This window comes from Spea bombifrons, chromosome 5 (assembly GCF_027358695.1).
Source record: "Spea bombifrons isolate aSpeBom1 chromosome 5, aSpeBom1.2.pri, whole genome shotgun sequence".
Lineage (NCBI taxonomy): Eukaryota > Metazoa > Chordata > Amphibia > Anura > Pelobatidae > Spea > Spea bombifrons.
Window position 1 is genome coordinate 109180159 of NC_071091.1, and position 12150 is coordinate 109192308.

Below are 12150 nucleotides of genomic sequence, written 5' to 3' on the forward strand. Positions count from 1 at the left end.
CGCTGCGGAGTATGACGGCGATATAATAATAATAACACACATTGTACAGCGCTGCGGAGTATGACGGCGATATATAAATAATAATAACACATTGTACAGCGCTGCGGAGTATGACGGCGATATATAAATAATAATAATAACACATTGTACAGCGCTGCGGAGTATGACAGCGATATATAAATAATAATAACACATTGTACAGCGCTGCGGAGTATGACGGCGATATATAAATAATGATAACACACATTGTACAGCGCTGCGGAGTATGACGGCGATATATAAATAATAATAACACATTGTACAGCGCTGCGGAGTATGACGGCGATATATAAATAATAATAACACATTGTACAGCGCTGCGGAGTATGACGGCGATATATAAATAATAATAATAACACATTGTACAGCGCTGCGGAGTATGACGGCGATATATAAATAATAATAACACACATTGTACAGCGCTGCGGAGTATGACGGCGATATAATAATAATAATAACACATTGTACAGCGCTGCGGAGTATGACGGTGATATATAAATAATAATAATAACACATTGTACAGCACTGCGGAGTATGACGGCGATATATAAATAATAACACACATTGTACAGCGCTGCGGAGTATGACGGCGATATATAAATAATAATAACACATTGTACAGCGCTGCGGAGTATGACGGCGATATATAAATAATAATAACACACATTGTACAGCGCTGCGGAGTATGACAGCGATATATAAATAATAATAACACACATTGTACAGCGCTGCGGAATATGATGGCGATATATAAATAATAATAACACATTGTACAGCGCTGCGGAGTATGACGGCGATATATAAATAATAATAACACACATTGTACAGCGCTGCGGAGTATGACGGCGATATATAAATAATAATAACACACATTGTACAGCGCTGCGGAGTATGACGGCGATATATAAATAATAATAACACACATTGTACAGCGCTGCGGAGTATGACGGCGATATAATAATAATAATAACACATTGTACAGCGCTGCGGAGTATGACGGCGATATATAAATAATAACACACATTGTACAGCGCTGCGGAGTATGACGGCGATATATAAATAATAATAACACACATTGTACAGCGCTGCGGAGTATGACAGCGATATATAAATAATAATAACACACATTGTACAGCGCTGCGGAGTATGACGGCGATATATAAATAATAATAACACACATTGTACAGCGCTGCGGAGTATGACGGCGATATATAAATAATAATAACACCGGTAATATTACCGATCAGGGTCTCTAAATCACCCAAAACAGTCTGCAGTCGCTGCTGATCCTGTCCAGAGGGAACCTGCAGTGTATTCTGTGCTGCGCCGCGTGTCTGTGAGGTGATCGAGGCCGGGGTCTCAGATTCTTGGGGGGGTTGTGTGTTTGGTGGGTGAGGCCGGGGTCTGTGCTGTTCCTGAGTTACCCCCCATGCCGGGGCAGGAGCCGGGGTACTTTGGGATTCCGCTCTCTTGTTGTAATTTTTACCTGTCCCGGGGCCGGGTGACGGACCTGACGGGGAGAGCGGGGGCCCCACGCCCTGGTTATATACCCCGGGGTCGGTGTCTTTGAGGCTCAGTCTGCCCCCCGCGGTGTCGGCGCGGAGGGTTGTTCTGTGCCGGGGGTGCAATGGGTTAATCTGTAAGAGATACTTTGTAGCAATGACCTTTAAAGCGACAGGCTTGGGTTTCCTGCTGCCAAGATTAACTCTTTGAGTGCTGCAGTGCTTGCGCCAGATCCCACTGGTAGGGAAATAGAGAAACCGAATTGTAGTCTTGGCGATGGCTCATGATTTGTACATTAACCCTTTAACTCCGGGGCGTGGCTAAAAGGAATCTCCTCCGCTAAGGAATTTTGTTATTTTTTTAAAGGAAATTCCCCAAATTTGAAATCAGCATTAATGTGGTCTTCTGCTTGAGCACAGGTGGGCAGATATACCTGGAGAAAGCTGAGTATATGAAGGGCCACACTGCCCCCAGTGGTGGAGCCCGGAATAACAAAATGTTACAAAGGTTCCATCTGTGTGACTCCACGGCGAAGTGACCGGCCCCTGTATAATGTATAGATAAATCAGTGACCGGCCCCCTGTATAATGTATAGATAAATCAGTGACCGGCCCCCTGTATAATGTATAGATAAATCAGTGACCGGCCCCCTGTATAATGTATAGATAAATCAGTGACCGGCCCCTGTATAATGTATAGATAAATCAGTGAGCCGGCCCCTGTATAATGTATAGATAAATCAGTGACCGGCCCCTGTATAATGTATAGATAAATCAGTGACCGGCCCCCTGTATAATGTATAGATAAATCAGCGAGCCGGATGGCACATTCCTCGGCGGCTGCTGCTGGCCCCCCCGGCTCTGTTTCTTCCTCGCTGGTTCCCAGGGCCCGGGGGTCAGGCGGGGGGGGGGGTGATTTAGGGGGCCGGATTACCATGTGAATTGAGACGCTGTGCGTGTTTGGTTGCTGGGTAATTAAGAAGCCGTGGCAGGGAGTGGGGGTTAGGGGGTTAAATGGCTGAGAGATACCCCAAGCATTAAAGCGGCTGCAGGGGGGGTCCTTTGAAGGGGCTTTTAGTGCAGTGACGGCTCGGACGGTACGCAGCGCCACGGAGCGCCTGCAGAGGGCGCCAGCAGACCACACGTGAGAAGCGAAACGCTCTGCTCTATGCAAAGCCTGGATCTGCCTCCCAGCAGAGGGTTTCTGGAGCTGAGTGTATAGATATCGGGGGACCGTGTTCTGGTTTAATGTTACAGGAATTATATGCACAGAGAGAACCTGCCCCCAGATCGGCCCCATCCGGCCCCCGTCTGTAACGACTCAAACCTTAATCAGTCGTTGGTCTCGTCTTAGATTCAGGAGCCGTATGTCTATCCCATGCATGTTTAATCCCCTCACTGTATTACCCTCTACCACCTCTGCTGGGAGGCTGTTCCACTTATCTGCCGGCCTCTGTTTAAGACTCTGCTGGTGTTCCCAAGGAAGCCATACATACATACATCCCGTTTGTTGGGGTCGCCCCGCACGCTGCCAAGGTCGCGGGGAATGACGGGGGCAGGTGCGCGGTGATAATGAGCGTGTTACAGACATGTGCCGCCGTGTGCGTGGCGTGAAGGGGTCGTCCTGCCGGATAGCCGCGCGTTCCCTCCTCATTAGAGGTCTCGCTGCACCCCCAGATATAGAGTGACGCCGAGCGCCCCTCCCCCATCACTCCGCTGTATTTTTAGCTCAAAAATCTCTTTCAGAAGGTTAAGGGCAGACGGGCGCTGCGGGGGTTAACCCCGTGCCACCGGGCGCTGCGTGACGATGTGTGTGTGCGATACGTGTGTGTATGATAAGAGTGTGCGATCCTCGTGTGCGATACGCGTGTAGGGCGTGTAATATTGTATGTGGTATGTTATGCTGTATGATAGAATGATATAAAGGTTTGTGCCGTGTTGGCCGTTAAAGTCTCGTTAAAATGATGCCGTTTATTGGCTGAGTTTAATTGCGAGCTTTCCAGACCAAGCTGTCCGTTACATTATATACATATTATATACATTATATATACATTACATATACATTACATATACATTATATACATTATATATACATTACATATACATTATATACATTACATATACATTACATATACATTATATACATATTATATACATTATATATACATTATATATACATTATATACATTACATATACATTACATATACATTATATACATATTATATACATTATATATACATTATATACACATTATATACACATTATATACACATTATATACATATTATATACATTATATATACATTACATATACATTATATACATTACATATACATTACATATACATTATATACATATTATATACATTATATATACATTATATACACATTATATACACATTATATACACATTATATACATATTATATACATTATATATACATTACATATACATTATATACATTACATATACATTACATATACATTATATACATATTATATACATTATATATACATTATATACACATTATATACACATTATATATACATTATATACATTATATATACATTATATACACATTATATACACATTATATACATTATATATACATTATATATACATTACATATACATTATATACATTACATATACATTATATATACATTATATACACATTATATATACATTATATATACATTATATACATTATATATACATTACATATACATTATATATACATTATATATACATTACATATACATTATATACATTACATATACATTATATACATTATATATACATTATATACACATTATATATACATTATATATACATTATATACATTATATATACATTATATATACATTATATACATTATATATACATTACATATACATTATATATACATTATATATACATTACATATACATTATATACATTACATATACATTATATACATTATATATACATTATATACACATTATATATACATTATATATACATTATATACATTATATATACATTATATATACATTATATACATTATATATACATTATACTATATAATGATAACATTTTCTATAATTATAATATATATATATACCGTATATATCTCGTGTGCGTGTGTGTATACTGTGCGTATGGAGTATAATATACATATATAGTGTTTGTGTATATATATATATATATATATATATATATATATATATATATATAGTGTGTATATAATGTGTGTGTGTGTAATATATATATAGTGTGTATATAATGTGTGTGTGTGTGTGTAATATATATATAGTATGTATATAATGTGTGTATAGTATACATATATAGTGTTTGTGTGTATAAATATAGCATGTGTGTATATATATATATATATAGTGTGTATAATGTAAATATATAGTGTGTGTGTAATATATATATAGTGTGTATATAATGTGTGTGTGTGTATATATATATATAGTGTGTATATACTGTGTGTGTGTGTAATATATATATAGTGTGTGTATATAATGTGTGTGTGTGTAGATATATATAGTGTGTATATAATGTGTGTGTGTGTAATATATATATAGTGTGTGTATATAATGTGTGTGTGTGTAGATATATATAGTGTGTATATACTGTGTGTGTGTGTAATATATATATAGTATGTATATAATGTGTGTGTGTGTAATATATATAGTGTGTATATACTGTGTGTGTGTATATATATATATATAGTATGTATATAATGTGTGTGTGTGTATGATGCCAAAACATACGAGGGGTTAATGTCCAAGTGTCTCGTTATTACGTGCCTTCCTGTAATAGTCTCTGTTGCCGTGGAAATGGGGTAAATATTATGATTCAGGCCTTTATTCTGCCCCCCCCTACCCTCCGCAGAATCCGCGTGGCGCATGCAAATAACGCCTGGCATTAACGCTTCGCTGTCTGCAGAGCTACATGTTAACCTGTGATTGATTTGCATGCAGCTTGCATGTTCCGTGACACGCGTGTGATCATCACGGATGTGAAGCCAGCGGGTGACTTGATGGGGTGTGATTTGGCAGGCGTGGGGCAGAATGTGGCAGCGTGTAGCGTGTAACGTGTGCCGGCTGTCATATAACCGCCATCCGGATTCTGCTGGCTGATGGGCCGCGCAGTCTGAGTATACCGATCACAAGGCGACGGGACAGAAATACCTCCCAGCTGTCCTGACACTCAGTGTATTAATACACTGCCCCCCAGACAGGGGCCCACGCGGGGCAAATCTGGGACTAGGGGCCCTGACTACATACAGGTGCCACTGGGTATCTTGCCTGCGCACAGTTGCAGCTGGGTATATCTGCTTGCGCACAGGTGTGACTGGCATAATCCTGGGAGGTTTGCTCCATTGCATTCTTATTATGGGAAGTTGTGTCTCCCTCCTCTGCTGGGAGGCGGATCATTGCTGTTTGATTCATGCTGCTTGTGCAGCTTTGTAGCACGCGGGGGGGGAGGGGTGTCACACGGATTGATCCGTCTGCCGGCACTCCGGGAGGGTCCCGGGAATCCCGGATCAGCGGCTCTGCGTGGGACGCCGGTTATGACGCCGGACGCTGGCTGATTTCTTTGTTGCGGCGTAATTATTGTTTTATTGGCGTATGCGATGATGTCATAGCCCCCCCCACTCTCACCCCGGGGTCCTCCCTGACCCCCAAATATTCACTAAAGGGCACATTCCTGCGCAGTCCGCACGCCTCATTGTTAAAATTCCCGTTAACCCTCTCCTGTCAGCGCTCTGCTCAGCCGCCCCTCTGATTCCTGTTTAACCCTCTGTGTGCCGGACACGGTCTAAGCACTGAGTGAGTGATGCGAGTGATCGTGCGCACGGCGTTTTACGGACCGGGGGTAATATGACTGATCCTGTGATTTGCCAGAAGAGCTGACCCTCCACGGCTCTCAGGTCTGGAATAGGGCAACCAAGAAATAAAGTGTTTTGGCTGAAGAGCTTACAATCTGTATAGCATAATCGCCATGAGAGGGAATAAGTTGTAGTTTGTGACAGCGATGAGACATTTCCGTGTGAGTGACGCGGGGCAGCAGCTGTCCCGGAATATGTCTATATTTATATACATACATGTGGTCACATGGTGAGTGCGGGTGATGTCAGTATAACCACCTGTGGGCAGCAGCCCCCTTGCCGTGCCCTTCACTCACTATAATCATCCGAGAGGCATGAGGTGCCCCTGCTGCTACATAATATCTAAAATCATTCCCTTCTACCACCTCTGCTGGGCGGACGTTCCATGCTACCTCAGTATCCTGGTTAAGATGCTGAGGTTCTTCTCCTGTACTTACCTTAAGGAGTTAAAATAATAAGGTGATTCATGTAAACGCATGGGACTGCACCCATATACACGTATCATTCATATACACACACGGGACTGCACCCACATACATGTATCATTCATATACACACACGGGACTGCACCCACATACATGTATCATTCATACACACATGGGACTGCACCCATATACATGTATCATTCGTATACACACGGGACTGCACCCACATACATGTATCATTCATATACACAGACATGGGACTGCTCCCACATACATGTATCATTAACCATTTAAACTCCATGACTGCATGTAAACCAGTGCATCAGCCATCCCTGTGACTCCGGTTAATGCCCCGGGAGGTGGCGGTCCTCTGTTGCTTGGGGTTAAATATTCAGGCTCCGGGGATCCTGCCCTCCCGGGTATGGATCATACACTTAGAGACACGCATACCGTCATGTGTTATATACCCGCCGCCCCGCATGCCCCTGCCAGAGGAATCTGGTTTAACCACATGTAAAGGAATGTGGTTTAACCCCCTGAGTGCCAGAGACTAAAGCACGGAGCACAGGGTTTGCGCTCTGACCCCATGCTGAGCGTGTGCCCACCTCTGCCCACGTCACTGCGGGCGAATGAATGGGCAGTCTGCGCAGGGAGTGGCAGCTTGGCAGCCGAGTCAGGCTGTGGGGTTGAATTCCTGCCCCCTCCCCGTGTGAGTGGAGCCTGCGGGGCCGGACGGTGCGAGTGTGAGAGAATGCATGTGCGTCTCTCTCGCTCTCTTCTTGCACTCCAGCTGTCTCTGCGCTCTGTCCGGCGTCTCTCACACCCCAGAGGTGGAGTCACGGATCCTCTCCCCAGCCGAGGAGGGGAGGAGGGCCGATAGAAAGAGGGAGGGCAGGGAGAGAAAGTTTCCCCGGAGCTCTCTTCCCATTTTAAGGCTCTGCACAGAGCTCTGCAGAGCGCACGCTGCCGGCTCGCCAACGTGTTTGCTCAGGGAGTGCGGCTGGCAGGAGGACCCGTCACGCGCCGACAGCTTCCTGCTTTTTTATTTATTCCATTCTTCTTTATTTGACATCGTTCGTTCCCGTGGGACCCGGCGCTTCTTTTCTGTGCCAACCCCCCCCAACGCTAGCCAGCCAACATGGTGGCCGGAATGCTGATGCCGCTGGACCGCCTGCGCGCCATATACGAAATCCTCTTCAGAGATGGTGTGATGGTAGCCAAGAGTGATGAGAGGCCCCAGAGCCGCCACGCCGAGGTCCCCGGCGTCACCAACCTGCAGGTAACCAAAGCCATGGGCTCGCTGAGGTCTCGCGGGCTGGTCAGGGAGACCTTCGTGTGGAAGCATTGCTACTGGTACCTGACCAACGAAGGCATCGACTATCTGCGCCAGTACCTGCACCTGCCCCCCGAGATCGTACCCGCCTCCCTGCAGAGGGCGAGGAGGCCCGTGCTGGCCGCGCCACGGCGTGCGGCGGCCCCCCATTCCCAGACGGTGCGCGGGCCCACGTCTTACGCCCCGAAACCTGACGGCGACACCGAGAGGCGGGAGTACCGCAAACGGGACGAGGCGCTTCCACAGCAGGGGCAGGAGGCCAGGCCCGGCCTCTACGGCAGCCGCGGGCAGGAGGACGGCAGGCAAGGCGGCGGGTGGCAGAGGTGGGCAGAGAGCGACGAGCGGGGCAGTTTATCCAGAGGAGCGAGAGCCCCAGAGCCTCATGCAGAAGAAAAACTGCTGAGAAAGAATGAGGGGGTTTGGAGGAATGAACGGGAGGCAGAGAGGGGGCTACAGAGCAGGGCACAAGCCGAGACCCCCGTCTCCGTCACCAAGACCAGTGTAGTGGAGATAGTGCAGGAGAGACGGGAGGTGACGGCGAGGCAGACAGCGAGGGGCCAGGAGCGGCTACCGACAAGACCAAGCGCGTCCGCAGAGGAGAGAGCGGAGGTCAGGAGGGAGGAATGGCTAGAGAGGGCAACAGGCAGAGCGACCTCGCGGGCCGAGCCTCAACGCGCAGAGCGGGGGCAGAAAAGCCCGGAGACCCCGGAGCCGCTGAGGGAAGAAGTGATTGAGACGCACGTGGTGACATCTGTCATCGAGACTGCAGTAACCGGCTGCCGGCCACAAGAGGTCGGGGGAGACGAGCGTGGAGCGGGGGGCTCGGGTCGCGCTCAGCTGCCGGGTGCCGAGACCAGAAAGGAGGCCAAGCAAGAGAAGAAGCAGAAAGCCGAGGCCAAGCCGGCGCTGGAGACCATCCAAAAAGCTGAGCTTAAGAAGGATCTGGTCCCGGCGGCAAATGCCCCGGCGCCCATTAATGCAGAGGCCAAGCAGGAAAGCAAGGGACAGAAAGGGGGGAAGAAGAAGAAAGAGGCGCAGGAAGCCCAAACCCAAGCGACTTCTACCTCTCTAGAAACTAAACTGGAAGCGGAGGCAGAGGCCGGCCTCGCTCCAGACGCCTTAACCCCCGAGCCCTCAAAGGCCAAAGGGAAGAAAGGAGGCCACGATAAAGCAGCGAAGACAGAGGCCGCCGACGCGGGGAGAGCTCCGCACCCAGCTACCTCAGAGCCGGCGAAGCCACAAAGCGAAGGGTCCAAGCCGGTGAAAGAGGAACCCGAACCGCAGGCACCACACGTGGCAAGTACTGTAATGTCTGTGACGGGACCGACGGGGACCAAGCAGGAGGGCAAGAAGAAAAATAAGAAGAAAGGGAAAACGGAGAAGGAGGGAGAGGCCGCTGCGCAGGAGAGAGAACCAGAACTCAAGCAGGAGAGAGAACCAGAACTCAAGCAGGAGAGAGAGACGGTGTCTCAGAAAGAAGGCGTCACGCTGCAGACTCTGGAACCTCCAAAGACAGAAATCGGTCAGGAGAAGGTGGAAGAGGCCACCAAGTCTGAGGCCACCCAACAGCCAACATCCGCACCCAAGCAAAGGTCCAAGGGGGAGGAAGAACGCATGGATGCTGCGATAACGGTAGAAGGGGCAGATAACGGGGCTAGACAGGAGCAAAGGAAGGAGGGACCATTGAATGTAGAGGTTATTCAGGAGCAGGGGCAGATGAAGAGCAGTAAGAGGGGCAAAAGTCAAGTAGAGGCCGGGCTGAGGGCAGATACGGACAGAGAGGTAGAGAAGGTTACAAAGACGGTGACCTACGTGGAGATACGTGAAACGATAATGAAGGAAGTGGTGTGCAGCCTGACACCTGCCCCACCACGGGCTGCCCAGGAGCCTCCTGCCCAAAGTGCCCCGGTGAGGTCGGAGGCCAGCGGGTCAGGTGACGTGGCCACGACTCCTGACTCGCACAACGCGGACCGGTCAAAGCCACTGAGCGTTACCCCCAGCCAACCCGGTCCGGTACACCCTGAACAGAACCTTACGGGACCACCGGCCGACTCAGAGGAACCGCACGGGGCCCACGAGCCGGAGATCGAGCAAGAAAGCATTCAGGCCGTGTCCACGGCAGCCATCTCTTCCCAGAATCCTCCGGGGCCCCAGCCAGGGCCCGACGTGGCGTCAGGGGACCAGCCTCAGCGTGAGGAGCAAACGGCCGGTGCTGAAGATGAGGCCGAGCTGCGAGTGTCTTCTCCGGGCCCAGAGTCCACGCCTGATGAAGGTCAGTCACAGCATGCACTCAGATGTCAGGGCTGGGGGAGGGCGAGTGAGGAGCGGAGCCCGGCCCCGTCTCATGTTTGCTGCGTGTTTATTAATAGAGGGTCAGTCCGTCTCGGGGGTCCGGTGTTTCTCCGCCGAGTTGTGGGCCTGTTTTGGGCCAGAATGAAAAAACGAGAGAGCGTGTGGGAATGTTTCCTTTGGTTGCCATGGTGATTGCACCACATATTTCACTTTGTAAGAATGTATCCGGCCCGCATCATGTTATGGTTTCTCTGGCGTGACATAAGCGTGTTTCTGGGCGTGAGATCCCTACTCCGTGATTCCGGAGCAGAGCATGTGAGGGTCCACAAGTGGGTGCAAGTCCCAGAGGGGCAAATGGGCAGTAGTAATGGGAGGTACGGGGCAGATGGGAATATGAGGGGAGCGGGGGCTGCAGGAAGGTGTTAATACGCCAGCGGGGATGAGGGGAGCCGGCTGCGGATTGGCCGGTAATGTATATCTTAACGACTATTTTTACCCCGAGCAGACAGACGTCGCCCCCCAACCCCCACCCGGAAAATATGAACTCATTCCGAAACCGAACCCAGTAGAAGAAGGGATCGGGGGAGAGAGAGGGAGAGAGGAGTGTGTGGGGGGGGGGTGAGGAGGGTTGAGGGCACCAGGGTGGGGGGACGGTGGGGAGATGGGCAGCAGGGTGGGGGGGGCAGTGGGGAGATGAGTAGTAGGTGGGGGGGGACTGGTGCCAGTAGGGTGGGGCAGTGCAGGTCGGGGGGGGGTAGGAGAGGCGCATGTTGAGCGCAGTCATGGTGAATGAATTCAGGAAGAATGAATCAGACGGACTCTCTGCAGCCGGTGTGTAACCCAGCAAGTGCCGGACAGGGGCCCAGGGGCCGCAGCTCCATGTTACCTACTCCCTGAGTGCCCCGCAGGTCGATGGAGCGCAGGGACCGGGAAACGGGTTCTGCCACAGAATGCCAATTCCTTTAGGGGAGTTCGCCGGTTAGACCAGGGTTTGGCCCCAGAGACTGCGCTCCGTAGCTGCCTGGGGCCCCCAGCAAGAAAGTCACGGGGCCCACAACAGAGAGGGGCGGCGGGTAGCCTGCACTCACACTCACATCCAGCCTGCGCACCGAGCGCCTTTCCCACGGCAGATCTCATAACATTCCTTCACACACCGAGAAACCTGACCCCCACGCCGCCCCGGGGCAAAACCTGCATTATCTGTTATTTAAAGGGGCAGTCCCATAGTGCGGAGTACGGTATTAACCCCCAGCGCTGTATACAGTAATATACCCCCCCAGCGCTGTATACAGTAATATAACCCCCAGCGCTGTATACAGTAATAACCCCCAGCGCTGTATACATTAATATAACCCCCAGCACTGTATACAGTAATAACCCCCAGCGCTGTATACAGTAATATAACCCCCAGCGCTGTATACAGTAATATAACCCCCCAGTGCTGTATACAGTAATATAACTCCCCAGCGCTGTATACAGTAATATAACCCCCAGCACTGTATACAGTAATATAACCCCCAGCGCTGTATACAGTAATATAACCCCCCAGCGCTGTATACAGTAATATAACCCCCCCAGCGCTGTATACAGTAATATAACCCCCCCGGCGCTGTATACAGTAATATAACCCCCAGCGCTGTATACAGTAATATAACCCCCAGCGCTGTATACAGTAATAT

The 12150-nt window shown here is 48.8% G+C and overlaps 1 protein-coding gene across 9 annotated transcripts in view; it reads left to right on the top strand.

Annotated features, from left to right (window-relative positions):
- PLEC (plectin) overlaps nt 1-12150 on the top strand; it is a 110767-nt gene that overhangs the window by 28472 nt on the left and 70145 nt on the right. For 2 of the 9 annotated variants that reach the window (XM_053467522.1, XM_053467523.1), the window contains exon 1: nt 10368-10451. The exons of 6 other annotated variants lie outside the window; for them this stretch is intronic. The gene's annotated coding sequence lies outside the window, so the exon portion shown is untranslated. Of the gene's footprint in view, nt 1-10367; nt 10452-12150 lie in introns of those variants that run through there. One more of the 9 variants, XM_053467521.1, reaches the window with a different exon arrangement.